Source organism: Euprymna scolopes, chromosome 8, assembly GCF_053919585.1.
Source record: "Euprymna scolopes isolate OS-2025 chromosome 8, ASM5391958v1, whole genome shotgun sequence".
Classification (NCBI taxonomy): Eukaryota; Metazoa; Mollusca; class Cephalopoda; order Sepiida; family Sepiolidae; genus Euprymna; species Euprymna scolopes.
In genome coordinates, this window is record NC_136489.1 from 21,289,835 (window position 1) to 21,314,141 (window position 24,307).

The following is a 24,307-nucleotide window of genomic DNA, read 5'->3' on the forward strand; positions in this document are numbered from 1 at the left end:
GCCGAAACAATAATGTAACTTAACAGAAAGATACGGTAATAATAAAAAACGTATATATATATATATATATATATATATATATATATATATATATATATATATATATATATATATATATAAATTTAATATTATTTAGATATAAAACATCCCATGTTTAACGAAAGCAATATATGCTTTTAATTTATTTTTACATACGCGACATATTCAGGAGTATCTTTCAGTCAACTAGTTAGACATAACTACTTTCCCCAAGGAATATTGTTTTTAAAAAATTCTTGAGGACTATTGGAAAAAAATTCACTCAAGTTCTATAACATTGTAATTATTTTACTCTTTATTTTGCGAACTTTATTCCTTTTTATACATTTTTTCTCATTATCAAATCCTTGTTTTTCATTCCTAGGAAAATTATTTCCAACTGTTTTTAGGAACATTCATTTGTCTCTCATAGGTTGTTTGGTTGGCTTCAGCTATTAAAACTAACAAGTTATGAACAATATGATTAAAATGTTATAACTGCGAATTAAATACTTGTTCTGATTTTTTAAATTTTGAATGATAACTAACCATACATATATGTATTTATGTATGTATGTATATATATATATATATATATGTATGTATATAATGGCCACTTTTATATTTATTTGACTAATTAGAATATTCTAATTGATCTCAATTGAATCGATTTTCCCCGAATGCACAAATCAGATATTATCGGTTTGTGACGGATTTGATAGATTTGTTTTCTAAATCAATTTTGTTTTCATTATTTATTGATCTTGATTTCTCGCTGGAAAAGATTAGACACACACATATATATATATATATATATATATATATATATATATATATATATATATATATATATGTGTGTGTGTGTGTGTTCATTAAGTAGAAATCATTTAACTTAAAATGATGTATACATTTCAAAGGAAAGATATTGTGTTTTTCGTTTTTGATTTTTTCAGAATTAGATCGAATTCAGAATTTGATAAAGTTCTGTATTCTTTAGCTAAATATGTTAAGGAATTCGTTAAATTCATTATGAATTAAAATGGTCACTATTAGGTTAAACAGAAATATATTCCTAACGGGAGAAATAATGCAATTTATGCACTTTAGAATCCTTTCATATGGAATTTTAATGATAATTTTCTTTATAAACACCAAGAGATTATATGAAATTGTCACCATAAAATGAGGTGTATGCTCGCATGTTACGAACCCATATTTATAGTAATGTGACAAGTTAAGATCTATTAATATGATTAATGAGTTTTTGCTTTAAGAAAATTACACGAAAATTGATCTAATTATGATCAAATATAATTTTTCCGTTAATGTTAAACTGAAATTTTAGGAATTTGCTCTGACTACGACATAGGTAATTTACGAATCTACGACTTATGATAAATCATAGTAAAATTCTTTTGAATTAATTAACTTAATTGACTCTTAAACTAACTATGTAGATATGAGTAAATTATGGATATTATTGAGGATTTATTTATTATATTTTATAGATTATTTCCTTTTTATTTATTATATTTTAGGCAGTTAAAACAATTTTTATATTAGCTTAAATATTATAATTCTAATAGTTAAATGTTTTCTAGATTTAAAGTGAAAATTTTTTTAATATTAATACATGTGCATATAATTTAGTCACTGCGGTTTTATAAGGTTTTAAGGTTTTTAAGGGTTTTATCGTGATTTTAAATGTTTTGAAGTTTCTAGAAATGTTTTAATTCTTGGTACTTTGTTTCTTAATTTTTAGGTCTTTAGATACAAACAGAAATATATAGGAACGTAAAGATAAAAATAAAGAAAGAAGTAACAAAGAATAATCGTAAAATGAATTTAAAAATTAAGAGGAGCTAATGCTTTGATTGACATAGCAATTTTGTCTCATCTAATTATCCAGATTTTCTTAATTTTCCATTGGATAATAATATAATTTTAAGTTTATATGTAAAACTAATTTGCACTTTAAAACTAGTTAGTTGTGTATCTCCATTTGTTAGAAACTCCTATATATTTTAGGAAAAATTGAGTTGTGGAACTTGTCTTTGTGTTTTAATTGGATGAATAATTTAACATGAATATTAAATTCAATAATTCTTTTTGCCTCGTGCTAGTAAATACCATCATAAATATAAAATATAAATATTTATAAGATTTAATTTAGAGGTAGCATGCCTTTAATAAGAAAGAAAAACGTGTTTTATTTGCAGTTAATTTGCTTTGTAGATAATTTTAGTTTCCTAAATGAAGTGCAGATCTTTTGATTCATTAATGAATCTAATTAAATTTTTGGCTGTTTTTATTATAAATATAGGGCCTTGTTGGACTTCTATTTTTTTTATTTGAACCTGACTATAGAAGTATAGCTATAACAGTTTTGATTATCAAACATGGCGGCTTAAGTATGTGTTTTGAATTCAATTGTTTTTGTGTGGCGTATAAACACTAAGTCATTTTTAATAATATTTTTATTTATTTTTGAGTCTTCTAGTACAACAATTCTGTCAATAACTTTCTTTTATTTACTTTTTTGTTTGGTTGTTTTGTTTTACAGCAGTTATTGTGGAAATAGTATTTATTTTGCATCCAGTTATTTTGTAGAAGATTTGTATTTTTCAAGCTCTTTATATCTTCAATCGCTAGTTTCTAGTGTTGGGTTTGGTTGTTTTATGGTGGTGTTTACCGTTTTTGTTCCCTGTCTTGCATAACATAAATGAGTTTTGCAATGAGAGAGGGGAAAAGGTTACAGTATTAATGTTTGGTACATTTTAAGTTAAGAAACAAGTCAGGAGGCGGGGAGGATCTAAAGAGAAAGGGGAAATGGGAAGAAGGAAAAGGGGGAAAAGGTGGACTGTGGTTGTTGTTTGTTTGTTTTTCAGAACATAATTAAATTTTGCAAAAAGAAGCAGAAAAACAAAAAACATCAATGTTAGGTGCATTTCATCTCAGGAATATCTTCAGACAGCCTGATCTGGTAGTACGAGGTGTACTTTTTAAGATTACATACTCTGGTTACTAGATACCTAACAAGCCATTCATTTCTTTCAACTTCTTATTTTTCAGTAAATATGTCTCTATATGAAAAAGTTTCTAGCAATTTATCCAGTCAGTATTATAGATGGCTCACATATAGTAATGCGCCAAATAATTAAATAAAACAATATGTTTATACAAGTACTTCTACAAGTACGTTAACGGTGTATGTTCCGACGAGTTGGAAGCACTTGTACACCATCTACGTAAATACCCTCGACAAACCCGACAATCAGTACAATCCCACCCCTTCACAGTAGAGATCCCTAGATGTAAGAGAGCGTTCTACTCTAGTAGTTACTTCCCCAGAACCGCTAGACTTTGGAACTCCCTGCCAAGTTCCTGCTTCCTCAACCGTACTGACATGCAGAAGTTCAAGTGTAACGTGAACCGACATCTTGCTGCTCAACTCCCCACCTAGTACCCCTGTAGCCTGTGTCCCTAATAGTAGCCCCCTACATCAAAATGGCAATGTGCCTTGTTTGGGGTGAAAATGTAATTAAAAAAAACATATATTTATAGATAAATTAAAAGGAACAAACCGAGTTATGTGTTCATCAATATTTCGTCTTTATTTCGAAACTTAATTTTATGCACGTAGAAAATATTTAAATAAATATTTAAACAATAAATTAATTATACATGTGTGTGTGTGTATATATATATATATATATATATATATATATATATATATATATATATATATATATATATATAAAGTGAAAGTATCTGTGTATATGTGTGTCTGGGTGTCTGTGTACATTTCCCTACGCAATAAATGATTTTTAGTCTACAGACTCGAAATTTGATATACAGGTTACTGAGATTTGGGAAAATCGATGTGATCCGTTTTTGGCCAGAAATTTGGCGATTAAGGGGTTAAAGTTCAACGATTTGACCTTTGAGAACTCTAACAAACTCCTCCGACGATTTTGGGTCTACGCACTTGAAATTTTAGATATAGGTTCCTTGGACATGGATCTAGCTTAATAACTTGATTTGAGCCAAAAACAATAAATTTTAAGGGGTCATAAAAGGGGTCAAAGTTTTAAAAAAAATAACCTCTTCGGTCTCTTCTAAATTACTCAGACAATTTCTGATCGAAATATTTGAAATTTTACATAAAGGGTATTCAGAGATAGGGCAAGCTTTTTTCATCAGTTTGGGTCGAAAATTATTAGTTACCAATATATAAACGTATGTATGTATGTCTGTTTGCATGTCTGTCTAAAACTTTAAATAGAGGCAACGGATTTTACAAAGATCAGTTTTGAATTCGATCTTTCATAGGACAAATATCTAAAAATTGGCTAAAAACATTAATATCTTCCCCTTCAACAAGGCACTTTTCTACAGGAAGGGGTCACTTTTTTCGCCGATATTTTTTAAAGTTATCATCTCCTTTTGATTGGCTAGCCTTAATTTTTTAAAAATGTCGGTTCCGGTTTGGCGGTGGTCGTAAAACCATAAACGTTAGGTTTTACCCCGTTCTTTTCCTCCTTTGCGGTACGGGTTCGAGCCTGCCTTCCTATACAACTTTTTTTTTTTTGCCCAACATACAGCTCCAAAACGCCAGGCGCCTATGCTAGTATATATATATATATATAGACAATTTCTGGTCTAAATATTTGAAATTTTACATAAAGGGCAAGCTTTTTCATCAGTTTGGGTCGAAAATTTTTAGTTATCAATATATAAATGTATGTATGTATGCCTGTTTGCATGTCTACCTTAAACTTTCAATAGAGGCGACGGATTTTACCAAGATCAGTATCGTTTAAGAGTTCGATCTTTCATACGACAAATATCGAAAAATTGGATAAAAACATTAATATCTTCCCCTTCCACTAGGCACTTTTCTACAGGTGGGGTCAATTTTTTCGCCGTTATTTTTTTAAGTTATACTCTTCTTTAGATTTTCAAGCTTTACTTTTAAAAAATGTCGGTTCCGGTTTGGCGGTGGTCGTAACAACATAAACGTTAGGTTTTACCCCGTTCTTTTCCTCCTTTGCGATACGGGTTCGAGCATGTCTTCCTACTACCTCTTTTTTTTTGCTCAACATAGACATCCAAACACCCGGGCAACGCCGGGCGCAATGCTAGTATATATATATATACTAGCATGGGATCCCGGCGTTGGCAAGGTGTTTGGAGGTGTATGCTGAGTAAGAAAAAAAAACGGTCAATTTTTTTAACTTTGACCCCTATTATAACCCCCTAAAATGTATTGTTTAGGACTCAAATTAATTTATTAAGTTAGATCCATGTCCAAGGAACCTATATCTAAAATTTCACGTGTTTAGACCCAAAATTGTAGGAGGAGTTTGGTAGAGTTCTCAAAGGGAAAATCGTTGAACTTTGACACCTTAATCACAAAATTTCTGTCCGAAAACCAATCACATCGATTTTCTCAAATCACAGTACCCTGTATGTCAAATTTTGAATCTGTAGGCTTAAAATTGACAGAGTTATTATGTGGGGAAATGTACACAGACACACAGACACCTTCACTTTTATATATATATATATATATATATATATATATACACACACACACATATATATATATATATATATATATATATATATATATATATATATATATATATATATATATATATATAACTGTCCACTAGAAATACAATCATTTGACCCGTCTCGCGCGGCCCTGCGTGCTTGCGTCTCGGCAAAGTCGCAGTTTGAAAAAATCGAGACAGACGTTGCAGTTTTATAAATTAGATACGTGTATTTATGTTTATAGGTGCATGGTTAGACATATATTTTTCTAAGAATGACTCATCACATTTCTTTTCAAAAGTGTTCGTCTAGATGTTTCTTTGCGATGAAATTCTTCATTTCAAATGCCGACATTCAAAGACGGTAATCCTGCTTAAATTATTCATCATTTATTTGTTTCATATTCCCTTGCCTGTTTTAATTGTGCCTCATGTTTTTTATGCATAATATTTTTCAATAATATTCATTTACTAGCAGGGTGACCCGACGTTGCCCAGCATTGAATGATGATCAACGTATGTTTCACATTTCCATATTTTTATTGTTATCAAAATCGATGACAGCGCCCATATTTGAATTAAATCGATTGATTGCCTGCTCTAGTTGAGGACACATCGTGGTGCGCCAGGAGAAAGCACAAATGTCGCTCGCAGTAGTCTACATTGCACTGTAAAGAACCTTCTGTTGATTTTATTAAATTTATTTATATATATATAATATATATATATAAATATATAAATATATATATATAATGGCTTGAATTAAAGTTTAAAATAAGTATAAAGTATCACACCTCAATCAAATAAAAGTACATACATTTGATTATATATTATTATATAATATATTATTATATGCCTTACTGGTTGTGCGGTAGTAATGGCATGAATTTAAAGTTGAAATGAAAAAGGTCAAGTATCATGGTTAAATTGTATTTTAAACAGAAACATTCATATCATACCAAAGAACCTACTGTTGATTTTATAGGTCGGGCATTTCGCCTTATGTAGTAACAAAACTTCTCAAATTCACTTGTGATGTTAGGTTGTGTAAGGTGTTAACTTTGGTCCAAATAGCTCTTCCCTCTTTCATAGGATTAATTCGATCATCGATTATCGATACTTACTGAATAAATTCCGATACAAAACCTATTTAAAAGCACTGTCAGGCACATAAAGCACATTACAACCATTGTAAGAATGTAATAAAGAACGCAAGAGAGTTGTATGCTCAATCTGTTAAGTCCAAAGTAGCTGAGCAGCGGCTTGGTTCCCACCAGCTTTGGCAAATAGCAAACAGAATCCTGAACAGAAGCGTGTGCTCCATCCCAACTATTATCAATGGACCTGAGGTAATCTCGTCAGCATCAGACAAAGCCAAACTCTTTGTCAAGAACTTTGCAGCTAATTCTACACTTTCGATCAAGGCCGCCAACCCCCAATATTTTCTCCTTTATCAGAAAACACGCTATGTGATATACGTATATCTGTACTTGATGTTGCCAAGCTAATCAAAAACCTTGATTCTAGTAAAGCAACTGGCCCTGACGGTATTCCAATTATAGTACTTTAACCTGAACTAGCGCCCAGAACTGTTTAAACGTTGTCTTAAGGAGAACAGTTTCCCATATCCCTGGAAAATTTCATCAGTATGCCCTGTATTTAAGAATTCAGGTGATCGCTCATCCCCCTTTCAATACAGGCCAATAAGTCTCCTGTGCGTCATGAGTAAGTTGTTGGAATCTGTGTTAAATACAGAAGTAATCAACCATCTCAACAAAAATAACCTTCTTAGTGACACTCAATATGGTTTCCGTTCTGCTAGATCTACAGCAGATGTGCTTACAGTAATATCTCATAGGATTAGCAAATCTCTCGACGGAGGCCACCTTTCTAGGGCAATTGCTCTTGACATATCTAAGGCCTTTGATAGGGTATGGCATAAAGGTTTACTTCATAAGATCTCTAGCTATGGTATAGGTGGAAATGTCTTCTCAATTATTAAATCATTTCTTTCTGATAGGTTCATAAGAGTAGTAGTTGAGGGGCAAAAATCAGAAGCTCACAGTATTAATGCCGGTGTCCCTCAGGGGGCCATCCTGGGCTCAACTCTTTTCCTGATCTACATTAATGATCTTCCAAATCACATCCTTACATCATTTGTAGACATTTATGCTGACGGCACTACCATTTATGGTACCACATCTAAGACAATAAACGACCAAGTTCTCTCCAATTCTCTCTCCTCTGATCTTGAGCACGTAGTACAATGGGGAAAGGAGTGGCTGGTTACTTTTAATGCATTTAAACCAAGCTTCTCTCTTTACATCATCAACATTCTGATCCACATCTGGCATCAATTGAAATGAATGGCTCTCGTCTTCAGGAGGCCTCAAGTTTTGACAAGCTTCTGGGCTTGACCTTTACTCCTGATCTTAAATGGAACACGTGCATCAAATCTGTTGCCAAGGCCGCTGGAAAAATGGTGGGATCTTTCTATCGATCGGTAAATATCTCATTGCTGATGCTATTCTCTATCTATATAAGAGCCAGGTATGTCCAAGGATGGAATATTGTTGCCACATCTGGGCACGAGCTGCTAGAAATGACTTTTCCTGCCTTGATAGAGTTCAAAATAGACTTCGTAGCCTCGTAGGAGATGTCCTTTTCTCTTCCTTGCAACCTCTATCTCACAGAAGAGATGTTGCGAGTTTGTCTCTGATGTATCGTTATTTTCATGGAAGGTGTTCAACTGAGCTTCAGTCTATGGCCCCCCCTCGCCAAACTTTCACAAGAAACAGTCGTCTAGCTGTACACACTATCAATAATTCCCCCCACTCTTTATCTGTGCCTAAACCTAAACGTAGATTCCATGAACAAAGCTTCTTTCTTAGAACTGCACGCCTGTGGAATTGTCTTCCGTTTTCCTGCTTTCCGGCTGACTACAATATGGTTGTGTTGAAGTCTAACGTAAATAAGTTCTTGATGAGCCGTTCTATATAAATTATCAAATTTACCAAATTTGCATTACTAATGATTACTATATTGTCCAATGTCTACTGTACAGTCTTTAACCCTTATCCTTGAGTGGCCTCTTGTCCTTGATAAGTGGTGATGCCTATGTAAATATATATATATATATATATATATATATATATATTATTTCAACAGCCAGGCATCGTCGCAGCTCACAAGAGCCATGAAAGCGAACAAACCGAAGTCCAGACTCGAGTTTCGCCCTTATTTAAGTTCAACAGTTAGACACATCCGAACTCGGGATTCGAAAGCTGAGCCTCTTGCATGCGAGGCAAGCAATTTTCCAACTGAGCAAACGCGCCACACACAAGTACTTCTCCCTAACTAACACAGATCAACGAACTGCAGCGAAATCCGACAGTGGAAGGAACCTACTTTTGCGCGAGCCTTTTCTAGTCTCACACAAAAACACGCGTTCACATCTCAAGCTATATTCTTGTCACATACATACGCGCACATAAACATGCGCGCGCACGTCCACACACGCACATATATTCACGTTCGCGTACATACACTAACATTCACCTGTATACACACACACACGCTAACGTACGCACAGATGGACGACGTCACTTCCCTTTTCAAAGGAAATCCACACATGCGCAAAAAAAAACACCGGAAACAATTATAAAAGCAAGAGACAAGCTGTTTCCAGCCCTTTTTCGACTTAGCTCTCGAGCTGAGCGGTCATCGAACCATTCACCCTCCTTTCGGGGCGCCCGCGCGGGTCACGCCACTTGCTACTATGTGGGACAAAGAGCTAACAGACAGTACGTACACTTTATACGCTTCTCTCTTTGGATTGACATTCTCACTCTTTCTCTCTCTTTCGTAGCTGACGGCTAACATGGCGCACAGTTTAACTGATGTCAACCTTCTATCCTTTGTCTTTGTCTACACGCTGGACTATCATTCCCATTTCCACTACATCACTCACTCCTCTTCCCACGCGCGAACAAACGATAGTGACCCGAACGTGAGATGAACACACATTTCCTTTTTCCTTCTACACCACCAGTCCCGCAACAAACGATGGTTACACCCGCGCGGACATGAACAAACTAAAACATTCATTCTTTCAACAGTAAATAAACGACACGTTTATCTTACCCATCAATTTAGTTTTTGTTTCCTTCAATTCCATTCGTTTCATTATTTTCTTTTGTAACGGGATTAGGATTTATATATCCTAGTCCTCTATACTTTCGCCTCGGGCAAGGGATGTGATCGTCGCAACCAGCTATAACCCAAGCTGATGTCTCACAAGTAGGAATTTTATACTCGCTAAGGATGTCGTCACGACAAACTTGCCTAACGAGCAATAAACAATAGGTCTCAGAACGTGAATTAAAATCAAATGAATGAATTTTCAGTCATTTTTATCGGCTAATATCGAGTACCTGAGCTAGTATACGTATTAAAAATGAGTCGAGAATGAAGTGAAAATTCGATAGATTTATAAATTATGTGATAAAAGTTAAATGTGAAAAGAAGAAGTCCCCATGCTGCTTCTGCGCGAGGAAGAATAATTAAGGAGATTCAGTTTCAAATTGATTTTATCGAGATATGAGACGGGTTTAGAGCGGGAATTAAGAGCGATAACGTCTCGTTGTACAATTAGTAATTTTTTAGACTCTAATGGAGTTTCTCTCTCTTCTCTTTCTCTTTCTCTCTCTCTCTATCTATCTATTTATCTCTACCTATCTATCTATCTATCTATCTTATTTTTTATTACACTTTCACCCCAGACAAGGCACGTTGCCACTTTGATGTAGGGGACTACTATCAGAGACCTAAGCTGCAGGGGCACTATGTAGGGAGTTTAGCAACAAAATGTCTGTTCACATCTATCTCTATCTATCTATCTATTTCTCACTCACTCACTCTCTCTCTCTCTCTGTCTTTCGCTCTCTCTCTCTCTCTCTCTCTCTCTCTCTCTTTCTTTTACAGACTCATACTTTCCTTTTCTCTTTCTCTCTGTCGGTTATCTACGCCTCTCTCTCTCTCTCTTTCTCTCTCCTTCCGTCTCTCTCTGTATATATATATATATATATATATATATATATATATATATATATACAAGTTAGAAAAGCATTTCATCCAAGGCAGGAAAATTGTTAAACAAAATGTTTTTACTATAGGCTTTAAAAATAAAGGTACAAAATTCAATTTGAAATTTATTTATCTTCAAAGTGCACTTTTATAAATTTTACAACGTAAGGTATAAAAATTTAATACCTTACTGTTATTTATTTTTAAAGCCTATACTAAAAACATTTTGTTTAACAATTTTCATGCCTTGAATGAAATGCTTTTCTAACTTGTATCGTATCTTTTTAAGATTATATTTTATTTAATTTATTAATTTGGATTTTTTAAAAAATGAATGTGGTTTTGCATGTATTTATAAAAACTCTCCTACTCTCTATTTCAGTTTATATTTCTCCTCACACCACAACTATTTTTTTGCAACTCCCTCTTTGTCATACATGTCTGGATAATGAGAAAATTTGAATTTTTTTAACAAAAACTTTAAAATAACATTTTAGATTAAATTTTTTAAAACTTCTTTCAGAATAGAAAATCTTTACGATTTAATAAGGAACATATTTAATATAGGTTTCATTAAAAATATTCTGTAGATAACGAAAAAAATCGAGATGAAAATTTCAAAAGAACAGTATAACTGGTTACGCTTAATAGTAGTCTTCGCAATCGAAAGTAAGTCTTTGTTATTGTTATTCTATTATTATTATTTAAAACATTTTGTGGCCTGCTCTTTCGCACGAGGACTAATATATATATATATATATATATATATATATATATATATATATATATATATATATATATATATATAAAGCTGAATGTCTGTGTGTATGTGAGTGTGCCTGGTCACGAACAGGCTCCTATATGGTTGACTATTTTAAAAAACTTATTGCATATAATGATAGAAGATGTATCGAGACACAGGAAAGGGTATGTTTAATCTGGCAGAACGGTGGTTCATAAAAATTGTGGGGTCTGCATTCACGCCTGGTCCACAAAGTATGGAAAAAAAAGTTTACAAGTGTTTTTGATATAGATGTACATACGTCATACTTAAGTATGTTTTAACTTAAATAGAGATGATATAATAAAATTCTGGGGTTTGCGTTCGCGCCAGATCTCCATAGAATGGAAATAGGCACACACTTTAATAAAGACTTTTCATATCTATCTGCGTAAGTATACTTTGATAATTATGTTTCAGTTTGAAGTTTGAAGAAATATAGTATAATAAAATTATGGGGTGCTCATTCGCACCTGACCTCCATAGAATGGAAATATGTCACAAAGTTTAACAAGGTTTTTTAATGTAGATCCACTGAATATTGTGATAAGTGTTTCAGTGTGAACAGGTATGGTATAATAAATCATGGGGTTTATCTATTTAATTTTTACTTTCATCATATTTTGCTTTGGTTTTGATACCCCCAAATTCGAAGCTATCTTTTACAACTCTTCCTTTTCATAACCTATCATACTTTCATAAATCAGAGTCTATTTTCTGTAGACTGTTTTTGAACCCAGTCAACGACGGGTACTTTTGCTAGTATATATATATATATAAGTTTAATGGTTAAAGTTAAATTCTGTAAATCAAAATATAAACATATATATTAAAGTTAATAATTTATTGTTTGAAACAAGGAATATATAGAGAAATTATATTTATTTGCTAAATCCATGCTAAATCCATGGATTTTCAATAATGGCTAATATCATCAGAGGAAATGAAATGCAATTAGCAAAATATTCAGCTATGCATAAACAAGTATATATATATATATATATATATATATATATATATATATATATATATATATATATATATATATATATATAGCTGCTGACTGTCAACGCGAAATGATTCTAGGTTCAATCCTCGGTTTGGGAGAGGTGCTAGTCTAGCGCCATTGATGACTTGTGATACAACGAAACAGGGCTGTATGTCGATGACTACGTATATATATATACGTGTGTGTGTGTGTGTGCGTGTGTGTGTGTGTGTGTATCTGTAAAATCTTCGATAATTCCTGGTGTTAAAACTTCTATTAAGTGACGATAATCATACAAGTTAACATAGAATACTGGGAAAACTGAGGACACGTACTAATGCTCGGATCACAGGGAAAGCCAGCGGTCGTTATAAACAAGAAAATTTCTGGTAGTGGCTGGTTTGAGAAATTAGTGAGGATAATAATAGAACTGAACGTTAATTACTAAAATTCTTGATTCAGAAATGTATCAATAAGTTGGTTGGTCTCACCCTTTTATGTTTTCGGAACCCTCATTCGTATAGACATGATATTGCTACTTTCAGTCTTTTCAATAATTACTATTATCGAATATGTTTTTCACAATTGTTTGATCTAGTGCTTTTTTTTTTTCAGTTGCTCCAGCTGGTTTAGTGGTTATTATTAATTCGTCGTTCCATTACAAATCATTAATGTCGTCTCGAACTCTTTTTCTGTTGACTGCTTTCCCCTTCCTACTGCCGTATTTTTTTTTTTTTAAGTACAGTTAATTTTATTTATTTTTTTATTACATTTTCATCCCAAACAAGGCAAATTGCCACTTTGATGTAGGGGGGGGGGGCTACTATTAGAAACACAGGCTACAGGGGTACTAGGTGGGGAGTTTGGCAGCAAGATATCGGTTTACGTTACACTTGAACTTCTGCATGTCAGTACAGTTGGGGAAGCAGGAACCCGGAAGGGAATTCCAAAGTCTAGCTGTTCCGGGGAAAAAACTACTGGAGTAGAAAAATCTCTCAAATCTAGGGATCTTAACTGTGAAGGGGTGTGATTTTGTTGCTTGTCGAGTGTGTCGGGGTATTTACGTCGAAGGGGTACAAGTGCTTGCAGTTTTTTGGAGTTCATAAAGATCGTTGGTCTTTGCGATAATATAGTTTCGCTTTTTAGCTCATTGTATCAAATGTCTTCATGCCTTGTCTGCATCGGTTTCCATAAAAATAAAACGATTATCTTTGTACTTATAAAATTGTTCCAGTTTCTTTTCTGACAATAAATTTAAATAATTTAAACTTCACACAAGAGAACAAGATTATGTGAATTCTTCGGACGACTGTTTTCATCTTGAATGTTATTTTAACAACGTTTCGGCTGATGTGACCGCCGACCTGCTTCGGATGTATCTTGTCAAACTCAGAGAATATTTCTGCTATATTCAGGAATCTGCGCTTAATTTTGAACTGAACCCTTTATTCGGCCCACGAGGGCAGCCTGTTCTCATTCCGTCATCCATGAACGGATAAAAATTCAAAGTAATTCTCAACTGTATTCTTAGGATAACCAACACTGAAGATTGAACCTTTAATATCAAGAAGAGTATCACTTACAACTGAATTTTACTAATTATTTTATCTGCTACGCTACGAGTCTTTGCGGCAATATAGATATGAAGAAGGTCGGTGTTTACATCGGCCGAAACATTGTGAAAGCAACATTCAAGAGTAGAGCAGTAGTCCGAGCATTCACAGTTATTACGAATTTTCGTTCCTCATCTGAAAAATTTAGAAACAGAACACAAATAGTTTTAATATATTAATTGGCTACATAAGACCGCTGTTGCATGTACAAACATTTTTATAGAGTAAATAAAGATTGGAAAATTTGTGTGCAACTGTAATAGAGCCGAAAACGTGTAATAGAACTTGAAACTGTAATAGAGACTGAAATGTGTGCAAATGACCTTGCCGGTTCGGGAGGTGACGTCATAGCGAAGGAAAAAAGGGAAAGAAAAGCAGAGAAAAAACGCACCACGTGGCGAGGACCGAAAACGCACCTGCCAGCGGTAGTTTCATGTTATCAAGAAGTAAACACGATTTTTAATGTTATCATACAAAAAGACAGTAAACAGTTATTTCCCTTACATCGACACCAGTTATGTGTGTGCACGTCTGGAGAGAGGAATGGGCCGGACTGTAAGAATTACCCCAAAACAAATAACTAACATCAGGATATTTTTTCCGATCGCACACGTATCTTATATAAGGCTGTGTTAAATGTGTTCTTTATTGGCCGACAGCTAGACTATGTAATATTTCGTTATTTATGTTTTTAAATAAAATATTTCGTTAATTATGTTTTTAAATAAAAATTAATATATTCTTTTCTTTTTATTTTACAGGGCCGTCTTGATATACCTGCCGGTATGAATCCCTTATTTTTCCTTTCCTTTAGTTTCTCGTATATTTGTTCTTCTTTTAAAAGTTATTACTAACTAGAAGATTTTACACAGGTCATCGTCAGTAATAGTTCAATGATAATAATCAGTGGTGTTCCCTGGAGTCTGGGTGACAAGTATCTCCACATTTTAGTATTCTCCAATTCTTTCGATAAGCTTTGCAAATGACTTTGCATTATCGCAACAGTCATTTACCTGTGATTTCTCGCAAACAATGACCATCTGTCTTTACAAGAATTTGGTTAACAATATACCTTTCTAGGGTCCCTGTACTCTAAGCACTTATCCAGTGGAGGTCTGGTTAGTGCTCTTTCCCCACGGTCTTTTCACTCTCTTTGATACTTCAAGACTATTTTGTGTGGTACAATCCGAAGCTGATAACATCTTTATGGGGCGAGCACGATTTAGATGATGATGATGATGATGATGATTATTATTATTATTATCATTATTATTATTATTATTATTATTATTATTATTATTATTATTATTATTATAATAATAATAGGTTTTGCTCGTTAAAAACAGGCAAAAATTATAGTTCGTTGATTTAGAATGAGTTCTTTATACAAAGCTTCTGTAGTAAATATTATATTGTGGTGACTAATCCTTTACTCTTTTCGACCTCATCCAGTCGAGGTTTGGTTAGTGCTCTTTCTCCATATTTCAGTTATCCTCCTTTGCACTTTACGATTATTTTGTGTGGTATCAGCCGAAGCTTACTTTCTTTTTTTGTGTGTGTAGGAGGGAGACACAATTAATAAGCTTTCGGCTTTCGTGCAGTTTCAGTTCCTTTGGATTCACGTGATATTCCTTCATGTTCTTGTTTATTCTGTTATAGTTTTCATGTGTCTGGTTATTCTTATTATTTGTACACACGAGGAGTTCTCACACAAATCATCATCATAGATTACCTACTGATAATGATTGGCAATGTTCCATAGAGTCTGGGTGACAACAAGTCTCTCCAGAATGTCGCCGTGAAAATATTTTTCATTATAACTTTTTTTTTTCACGTGTAAAAATATTTTTTCCTTTTGGAAATTAAATTTAGGCTTTAATCTTTAAAATACAACCAAAAAGTAATCGGAAACGTACAAAAAAGATGATAAATCGACTTTCCAAATAATGTCACCTTCATCAGTTATCATTAACGTACGTACTTTATATATATATATATATATATATATATATATATGTGTGTGTGTGTGTGTGTGTGTGTGTGTGTGTGTGTGTGTGTGTGTGTGTGTGTGTGTGTGTTATAGGAAAAAGAAGAATCGTGCGAAATTACTTGTTCAATAGAATATATGGACACTGTAGAGTAAGAGCTATATATAGATTAGATCAAAATATATAATTTCCCACTAGATTACGAAGTTTATTTTGTACTTAGGACAAGAAATAATGTTTTTGCAGCACCTCCCCAAATTTGGCAACAGCACTCTATCTTTAACCGTATTTCACTCTTATACAGGTACGGTAGTACATCAGAAATCATGTACGTTTTGCGGCGGTAGAATGACCGAAGCATTTTTCCAACGACTTTTGCGAATTTCTTGGTATTTTGGTTAGCAACAAAGTATAGTATCTGTTCTGACATTATACTTAGTCGATTCAGATTGAAATGATTTTTTGTTTTGTTCCAATCCAGAGTGTCCTTTTTGAGGAGTTGGATTAATGAACGGCACTATGTCTTAATTTGCTCTAGTGGGGAAATAAGTAAATTGACACAGGTTTCACGCGAGTCCTTTATATCAGGTCTGGGGTGAAAGTCCTAAAAGCTTGTAAAAGTATACAGCTTCCTCAAGAAGAGAGTCGTTCATTTTTACTGAAGCCAAACGAGTATTCGAGTATTAATTGTAAAAGAAGAGACAGTTGCTTTTGAAAGTGTTAAAAGAAACAAGACACATTTTCATCATTTGCTCCAGATGTAAAAGAGTCGCTGACCCGTGTTAGTAGCAACAGCCGTATGACACATATGCAAATGCCCAAGTTGGTACGCGATGTGACGTGCCACCGAAGTAGGAGAAAAGAAATGAGAGATAAAAAAAAATGTACACGCATATTTTGGACGGTGAATATTGTCCAATTTGAGGGCTCATTATAATGTGCAGAAACGTATCTGCAATTTGGTTGGCCCTGCCCTTTCTTTTTCTTGGCAACCCCTTTCTCACAGACGCGATATTGCTGGTTTCAATCTTTTTTTAATAAATTCTATTATGGAATGTTCTTTGCTATTATGTGAGCTAATCCCTGATTCCTTTATTCCAGCTCATTTGGCTCGTTGGTATCTATCAATTTGCTGATTTTTAATAATCTTTATTCCAGTAACTTCTTTCCAAGGACTATAGGCTTGTAAAACTTCTTTCCTGATGAATGTTTTAATTCTAGCTACAACCTTGGTCTTTTAAAAACTGAAACCAATAGGCATCTTTCGTATTTGCGATAATCATATAGATTGTTCTTGTTTGTTGTTCCATGCAACAAGTTGCTTAATGCCTTGTCTAGAGCTATTTCTATTATAAGAATATTCGATGATTTGATAGATCGTTATAACACAGTTTCTTATTCCATTAGCTTCTTTCCAAGTATTTTAGGCGTGTGGGGTTGTCTTTCTCTTAACTGTTGTCTTTTACCTGCATCCTTTTTTTTTTTGCTTTGTTTTTTTTTTTATTTTGTTTTTTTTGCTTTGTTTTTTTTTCTTTGTTTTTCTTTTTTTGCTTTGTTTTTTTTTGTTTTTTTTTGCTTTGTTTTTTTTTCTTTGTTTTTTTTTTTTGCTTTGTTTTTTTTCTTTGTTTTTCTTTTTTTGCTTTGTTTTTTTTCTTTGTTTTTCTTTTTTTGCTTTGTTTTTTTTTTCTTTGTTTTTCTTTTTTTTGCTTTGTTTTTTTTCTTTGTTTTTTTTTTGTTTTGTTTTTTTTTTCTTTGTTTTTCTTTTTTTTGCTTTGTTTTTTTTTCTTTGTTTTTCTTTTTTTGCTTTGTTTTTTTTTCTTTGTTTTTCTTTTTTTGCTTTGTTTTTTTTTCTTTGTTTTTTTTTTGCTTTGTTTTTTTTTCTTTGTTTTTTTTTGCTTTGTTTTTTTTTCTTTGTTTTTCTTTTTTTGCTTTGTTTTTTTTCTTTGTTTTTCTTTTTTTGCTTTGTTTTTTTTTCTTTGTTTTCTTTTTTTGCTTTGTTTTTTTTTCTTTATTTTTTTTTTTGCTTTGTTTTTTTTTCTTTGTTTTTCTTTTTTTGCTTTGTTTTTTTTTCTTTGTTTTTGTTTTTTTTGCTTTGTTTTTTTTGCTTTATTTTTCTTTTTTTGCTTTGTTTTTTTTCTTTGTTTTCTTTTTTTGCTTTGTTTTTTTTTCTTTGTTTTTCTTTTTTTTGCTTTGTTTTTTTTTCTTTGTTTTTCTTTTTTTGCTTTGTGTTTTTTCTTTGTTTTCTTTTTTTGCTTTGTTTTTTTTTCTTTGTTTTTCTTTTTTTGCTTTGTTTTTTTTTCTTTGTTTTTTTTTTTTGCTTTGTTTTTTTTTCTTTGTTTTTCTTTTTTTGCTTTGTTTTTTTTTCTTTGTTTTTCTTTTTTTGCTTTGTTTTTCATTTTGTTTTGTTTTTTCAAAACTAAAGTTAATATGCATCTTTTCTTCATGTGATAATCAATTTGGGCTTTTTTTTTTTAGTTCATTACATCAAGTTGCTTCTCGCCTTGTCCGAAGCTTTTTTCATTATATAAAAAATAATTGGTCGTCGTTGGAGACGGGTAAACCAATCCGGCAACTGAGTACACCGTTTTTTCTCCAAATGATACGTTTAAAAGTATTCCGCTCTCTGAAACGATATCTGGCAGGCTCGATTTTCAAGAGATGCCATTTTCGTCGCCAACTTGTTGGAAGTCTACCTCTTTTATTTCATTACACTTTAATGCTATTTTTTATATTTTTTTCTTCACGAATGCGCACTGCGATTTCTGCTCGCATAAAAGCAAGTTCATCATAGTATAAGTCTAAAAAGAATTATATTCCACGTCGTTAGAAAGTTCTTTCATTGATTTCTTTTTTTTTTTACTTGTCTACAGACAACAGCTATCTACTATAAAAGGTTACATGATCATTACAGAATTCTTTACAATGGCACAGACGTTTGTGTAGTCTTCATTTGAAGTTGCCCTGAGTCAACATTATTTAAGTTCCTATTTACTTGTCTCCCCACCAGCGCAGAGTTAGATACAGAGTCGGTTTTTAATGTGGGCACTTTTTTTACAAGGTAGTCACCACTTATCAGGGCCCGGAAGCCACTCGCGGATAAGGATTATTGCGTGTACAGTACGCTAGTATTGGTGATTTGATAAAGTGTCTTACTTAAGGGGGAGGCTCATCAGGAATTTGTCTATGTTGGACTTGAAGACATCCAGGTTGTTATCAGGTGATATCAGAAAACCGGAACAGACTTCCACAGGCGTGCACTTCTAAGAAAGAAACCCTGTTCATGGAATCTACGTTTGGATTTTGTCACAGATAAAGAGTGGAGAAAATTTTTGACCGTGGTTTATTCCTCTCTCTCTCTCTCTCTCTCTCTCTCTCTCTCTCTCTCTCTCTCTCTCTCTCTCTTTTCTCTCTCTCTTTCTCTCTCTCTTTCTCTCTCTCTCTCCCTTCCTACTTCTCCCTTTTTACCTCTTTCGTCTTTCTTCTCTCGCTTTCACTCTCTCTACTCTTCTCTAGCTTCTCTTTTTTCTGTCTTTTCCTATCTTTCTATTTTTTTATCTTTTCCTTCGTCTTTTCTCTATTATTCTCTTTTTCTTTTTTCCTCTCTGTTTCTCTTTCATTATTTCTTTAAATATATATATATATATATATATATATATATATATATATTATACATATATGTATGTATATCCCTTTTCCGCTTTTGACCTTAAACTATATCCGATGGTGAGGCCCAAGCTTGCGGGCTTTTATGTATGTATATCCCTTTTCCGCTTTTGACCTTAAACTATATCCGATGGTGAGACCCAAGCTTGCGGGCTTTGGGGAGTGTGGAGCCACCTTTTAATTGCCATTGCTCCCAGGTCCACTCTGACCCGGAGTGGTAGTACCTGTTAGGGTCCCAACTATGGGTTAAATAGAAACCGACTTACAAAAAAAAAATATATATATATATACTCTATTAAAACTTGTTCTTCAAAATCACTGGATACGGCATTAAATAACCTGAAAAAGGTTGATATGCCGTAAAACAAAAATCACCAACAAACCTTTCCCCGCTCTCCTTTTCTTCTGTCTATTACCTCTTTCTGTATGTCATTCTCTCCGTTTCTTTTTTTTTTAAGATCATCTGTACTAAACATTAAGCTTCATTAATGTTAAAATTTCACTTAATTTCGTGGCGATGAACAATGGCCCTGAGGTATGTTCCTTTCTAATTGAGCCAAAGATGACTTCGTTGTGGGAATTCGAATCCTTCGACCAGCGTTAACCGGCGTCTCCAGCACTGATGTGTAAGCATGAAACATTAGTGTCTGTAACTATATCAAATGATTGTTTATTATTGATAATAATATATATCATTCAAACACTACCGTGTTTGAATATATAGTTAAGTTTAGTCATATATAACTGCTTTAAAGCTTCATCGCTCACTCATTTTTCGGCCAAATTTAAAACAGTTATTACAGTAGATCACCTACTCAGCTATATTTTGAAAAAAAAATCAGTTTTGTTTAGTAAAACAAAAGTTATGATTAATTTTCTGGTGCTCAAACCCATAAAAGATATTAGGAGGTGAGCGACGTTTTATATGACTGGTTTCCATAGTAACCACGTCGCTTCAGCGACTACTGTTGCTACTAATTCACTAATGAAAGCATGAAAGGGGGATAATTGGAGGATTTTATTGAAAGCAGACGAGTGCCGTACATTGTCATTATATATGTGTTTATGGAAGAAAAAAAAATATGATTGAAATTAAACAAAGAACAAGTGAATTTATTAGAAGCCTGGAAAAATCAGGGATTTCAATAGAAAAATTCGAGAATGAATAGTAACATGGATAAGCTTAAACATGGAACTATGACTAGTTGTTAAAATTGGAAAAGAAAAGGACGAGATATGCTAGTAAAAAATATAATCTATATATATCTATAAAAGTGAAAGTGTCTGTCTGTCTGTGTATCTGTGTGTCTGTGTGTGTACATTTTCCTACGCAATAACTCTGTCAATTTTAAGTATACAGACTCGAAATTTGATATAAAGGGTACTGAGATTTGGGAAAATCGATGTGATCCGTTTTTCGCCAGAAATTAGGCGATTAAGGGGTAAAAGTTCAACGATTTGACCTTTGAGAACGCTACGAAACTCCTCCGACAATTTTGGGCTTAAACAGTAGAAATTTTAGATATAGGTTCCTTGGACATGGATCTAAGTTTATAACTTGATTTAAGCCAAAAATAATAAATGTTAAGAGGTCATAATAGAGGTCAAAGTTAAAAATATTGACTACTTTTTTTGTTGCACGTGGGTGTTGATGTAAAAATGCTCCCCAAGATACGAGAACTGATCTACTTACTCCAGTGGTTTACCATTGATAGTGATGTTAGTGTTCGGGGCGGCAGTCTAAATGATAGTTGAACTAATAACTTGTACCTCTTTTGTACTGACCTGCATCCCAAATTGTCAATAGATCGTGTTGTATGCGTGCGCTAGTGTCTGGAGGTCCTCTGCAGTTTGACCTGGGGTAACACTGTCGTAAGCCTTCTGCAGCTCCCCGTACTGAACACATGGTGGTTTTGTCTCGAAGTTGAGCGAAGTTGAAAATTCCTCAATCCAAGCAGTAACTGAAGTCAATTGAGGGTATGCCTGGTAGTATTTCATTTAGCATTGCTGCCTGTAAAGAGAGAGCAACACTTTGATGCCAGAACATATCTCGACTATACACAGACACACAAACACACACACACACACACACACACACACACACATATATATATATATATATATATATATATATATATATATATATATATAAAATATCGTTTGTCTGTGTGCAAAACAATCTCTACCTAATTACTCTGATAATGTTTGGCCAACGGATATGAAACGCGATAGACAGTCAGTAAAAATAGCTGCCAAGGGCCAAAATCGAAAAAATTGGAACTTAGCAGGCTTAACTCGACTAATTATTTCTACGCATGTGCAAATATACATATATCTTTTTATTTTATTTATTTTTCTTTTTGGTTTTATATGCGTATGAACTTAGGTTAACGGCTGCACAGCTACATGTTTCTGTTTCAATTTTAGTTGATGGCACAAAGGTGTCCTTTTTTTCTTAACTTTTTTTAAAAATTACTACCATATGTCGGGTACAATATAATTATCAATATAATAATAAAAAGGAAACCTACATGAATAAAAACATCATAAAGTCTATATTTAAAATTTCAACATGTTGGCCATCTTATTATTTATTTATTGAAGAATCGTGCATATCAACGTACTTAAAAGAATCAATTGGAAGATGGTCAACATCTTGAAATATGGAATACAGACTTTTGTCATATATTTGTTATATATATATATATATATATATATATATATATATATATATATATATATATATATAACATCCTTCCATGATGGCATGAAGGCTTGAGTAATGTCCAATGGGGACTCTTCTGAGCCTTTCAATGTGACCAATGGAACAAAACAAAGTTGTGTAATGGCTCCAGTACTATTCGCCCTTTACTTCTCTGTTATGCTGAAATAAGCATTTGCAGATGTTGACACTGGCGTTCATTTCCAATTTCGTATAGATGGTGGGATTTTTAATCAACAACGCTTCAAAGCGAAAACACTTCTCCGAAGAACCATTATAAGAGATTTGCTGTTTGCAGATGATGCTGCCCTTGTCGCGACTTCTCGGGAGAAGGCTCAACATCTTGTACATCGGTTTTCCACTGCATGTAAAGCCTCTGGCGTGACAATCAGTATAAAGAACACGGAAGTCATCTACCAGCCACCACCTACACCAAAACAAGTACAAGGTGTTAAACAGAAACAAACCGTGCACAATTTTCCTCAGATGTCGATTCAGGTAGATGGGAAAAACCTGAAGTATGTTAACAAGTTTACATACTTGGGAAGTGTGGTTGATTCAAGTGCATCTCTTGACCATGAAGTTATCAACCGTATCTCCCGAGCAAGCAGCGCCTTTGGCAAGCTGCACACAAGATTATGGAATGTTGGGGGTTTAAGCCCGAAGACAAAAATTCATGTATATAAGGCTGTGGTACTGTCCACACTTTTGTATGCCTCGGAGTCGTGGACCCCGTACCGAAAACAAATTTCGCAACTTGACGTCTTCCATAAGAGATGTCTACGTGCCATTTGCGGTTTTACTTTGAAAGACAAAATATCAAATGCGAAAGTATTCACACTTTGTAAAATCAGCAACATCGAAAGCTTCTTAATCCAGTCGCAGCTTCGATGGGCGGGTCATGTGATGCGAATGGACGATGATAGGATACTGAAGCAACTCCTGTATGGCCAATTAGACAGAGGCCGTCGAAACGTGGTACGACCATGGTTGCGTTACAAAGACAAAATAAAGTTTAATTTGCAGAGTCTAAATATTGGATATAACAACATTGAGCTAACTGCAAAAGACAGAAGGAAGTGGATAGAAATGTGTGACAGAAAAATCAAGGAGTTTTCGGCGTTTTGCATCGAAAAACTAAAAGAAGCGAGAGTCAAGTCAAAAAATAATACTGAGCAGTGTGGAGCTAAATTCTCTCATTTATATGTCTGTCACCTCTGCGGTCGCCATTGCAAGTCTCTAGCAGGACTAAAGTGCTACATACGTCTAAGTGAATGTCGACACGCTGAGTTCTAGACCTTCAGGTCAATTGTCGGAGTCTCATACGTCGAAAATCGACGGAGAGTCCATCATATATATATATATATATATATATATATATATATATATATATATATATATATATATATATATATACGCAGTTCAGCTCGGCTTTGCTCAGGCCCTATGTACTGTTCATAACTTTATGTGCATATGAATATATATATTAAAAAGTTTGACTCATGGTCAGGTAACCTACATCTAAAATTTCAAGTGTTAAGCCTTAAAATTGGTTGAGTTTGGTAGAGTTTGCAAAGGTCAACTCTTTCAACTTTGACTTCTTGACAGCCAAATTTTCGCCCGAAAACTTAGTAAAAAGCTTCCTGCATGTCTGAATACCCTTTATGTAAAATTTCAAATGGTTAGACCCAAAATTGGCTGAAAAATTTGCTAGAGATCGCAAAAGGAAAATCTTTGACCATTGAAAAACTGATTTAAAAGGTTGCCCTATGTTTAAATTCACTTTATGTAGAATTTCAAATGTTTACACTAAAAATGTGCTAAGTTAATTTGGAAGAGACCACAGAGGTCAAATTTTCTTTAACTTTGACCCCAATTTTGACCCCTTAAC

At 33.5% G+C, this 24,307-nt stretch overlaps 1 protein-coding gene across 7 annotated transcripts in view; it reads left to right on the forward strand.

Moving 5' to 3' along the window:
- The window catches only part of LOC145283502 (dopamine receptor 2-like), a 1,112,732-nt gene that overhangs the window by 927,279 nt on the left and 161,146 nt on the right, over positions 1-24,307 (forward strand). For 5 of the 7 annotated variants that reach the window (XM_080132330.1, XM_080132329.1, XM_080132327.1 and 2 more), the window contains one exon: positions 14,805-14,826. The exons of the other annotated variants lie outside the window; for them this stretch is intronic. The gene's annotated coding sequence lies outside the window, so the exon portion shown is untranslated. The remainder of the gene's footprint in view (positions 1-14,804; positions 14,827-24,307) is intronic. 7 annotated transcript variants of the gene reach the window in all.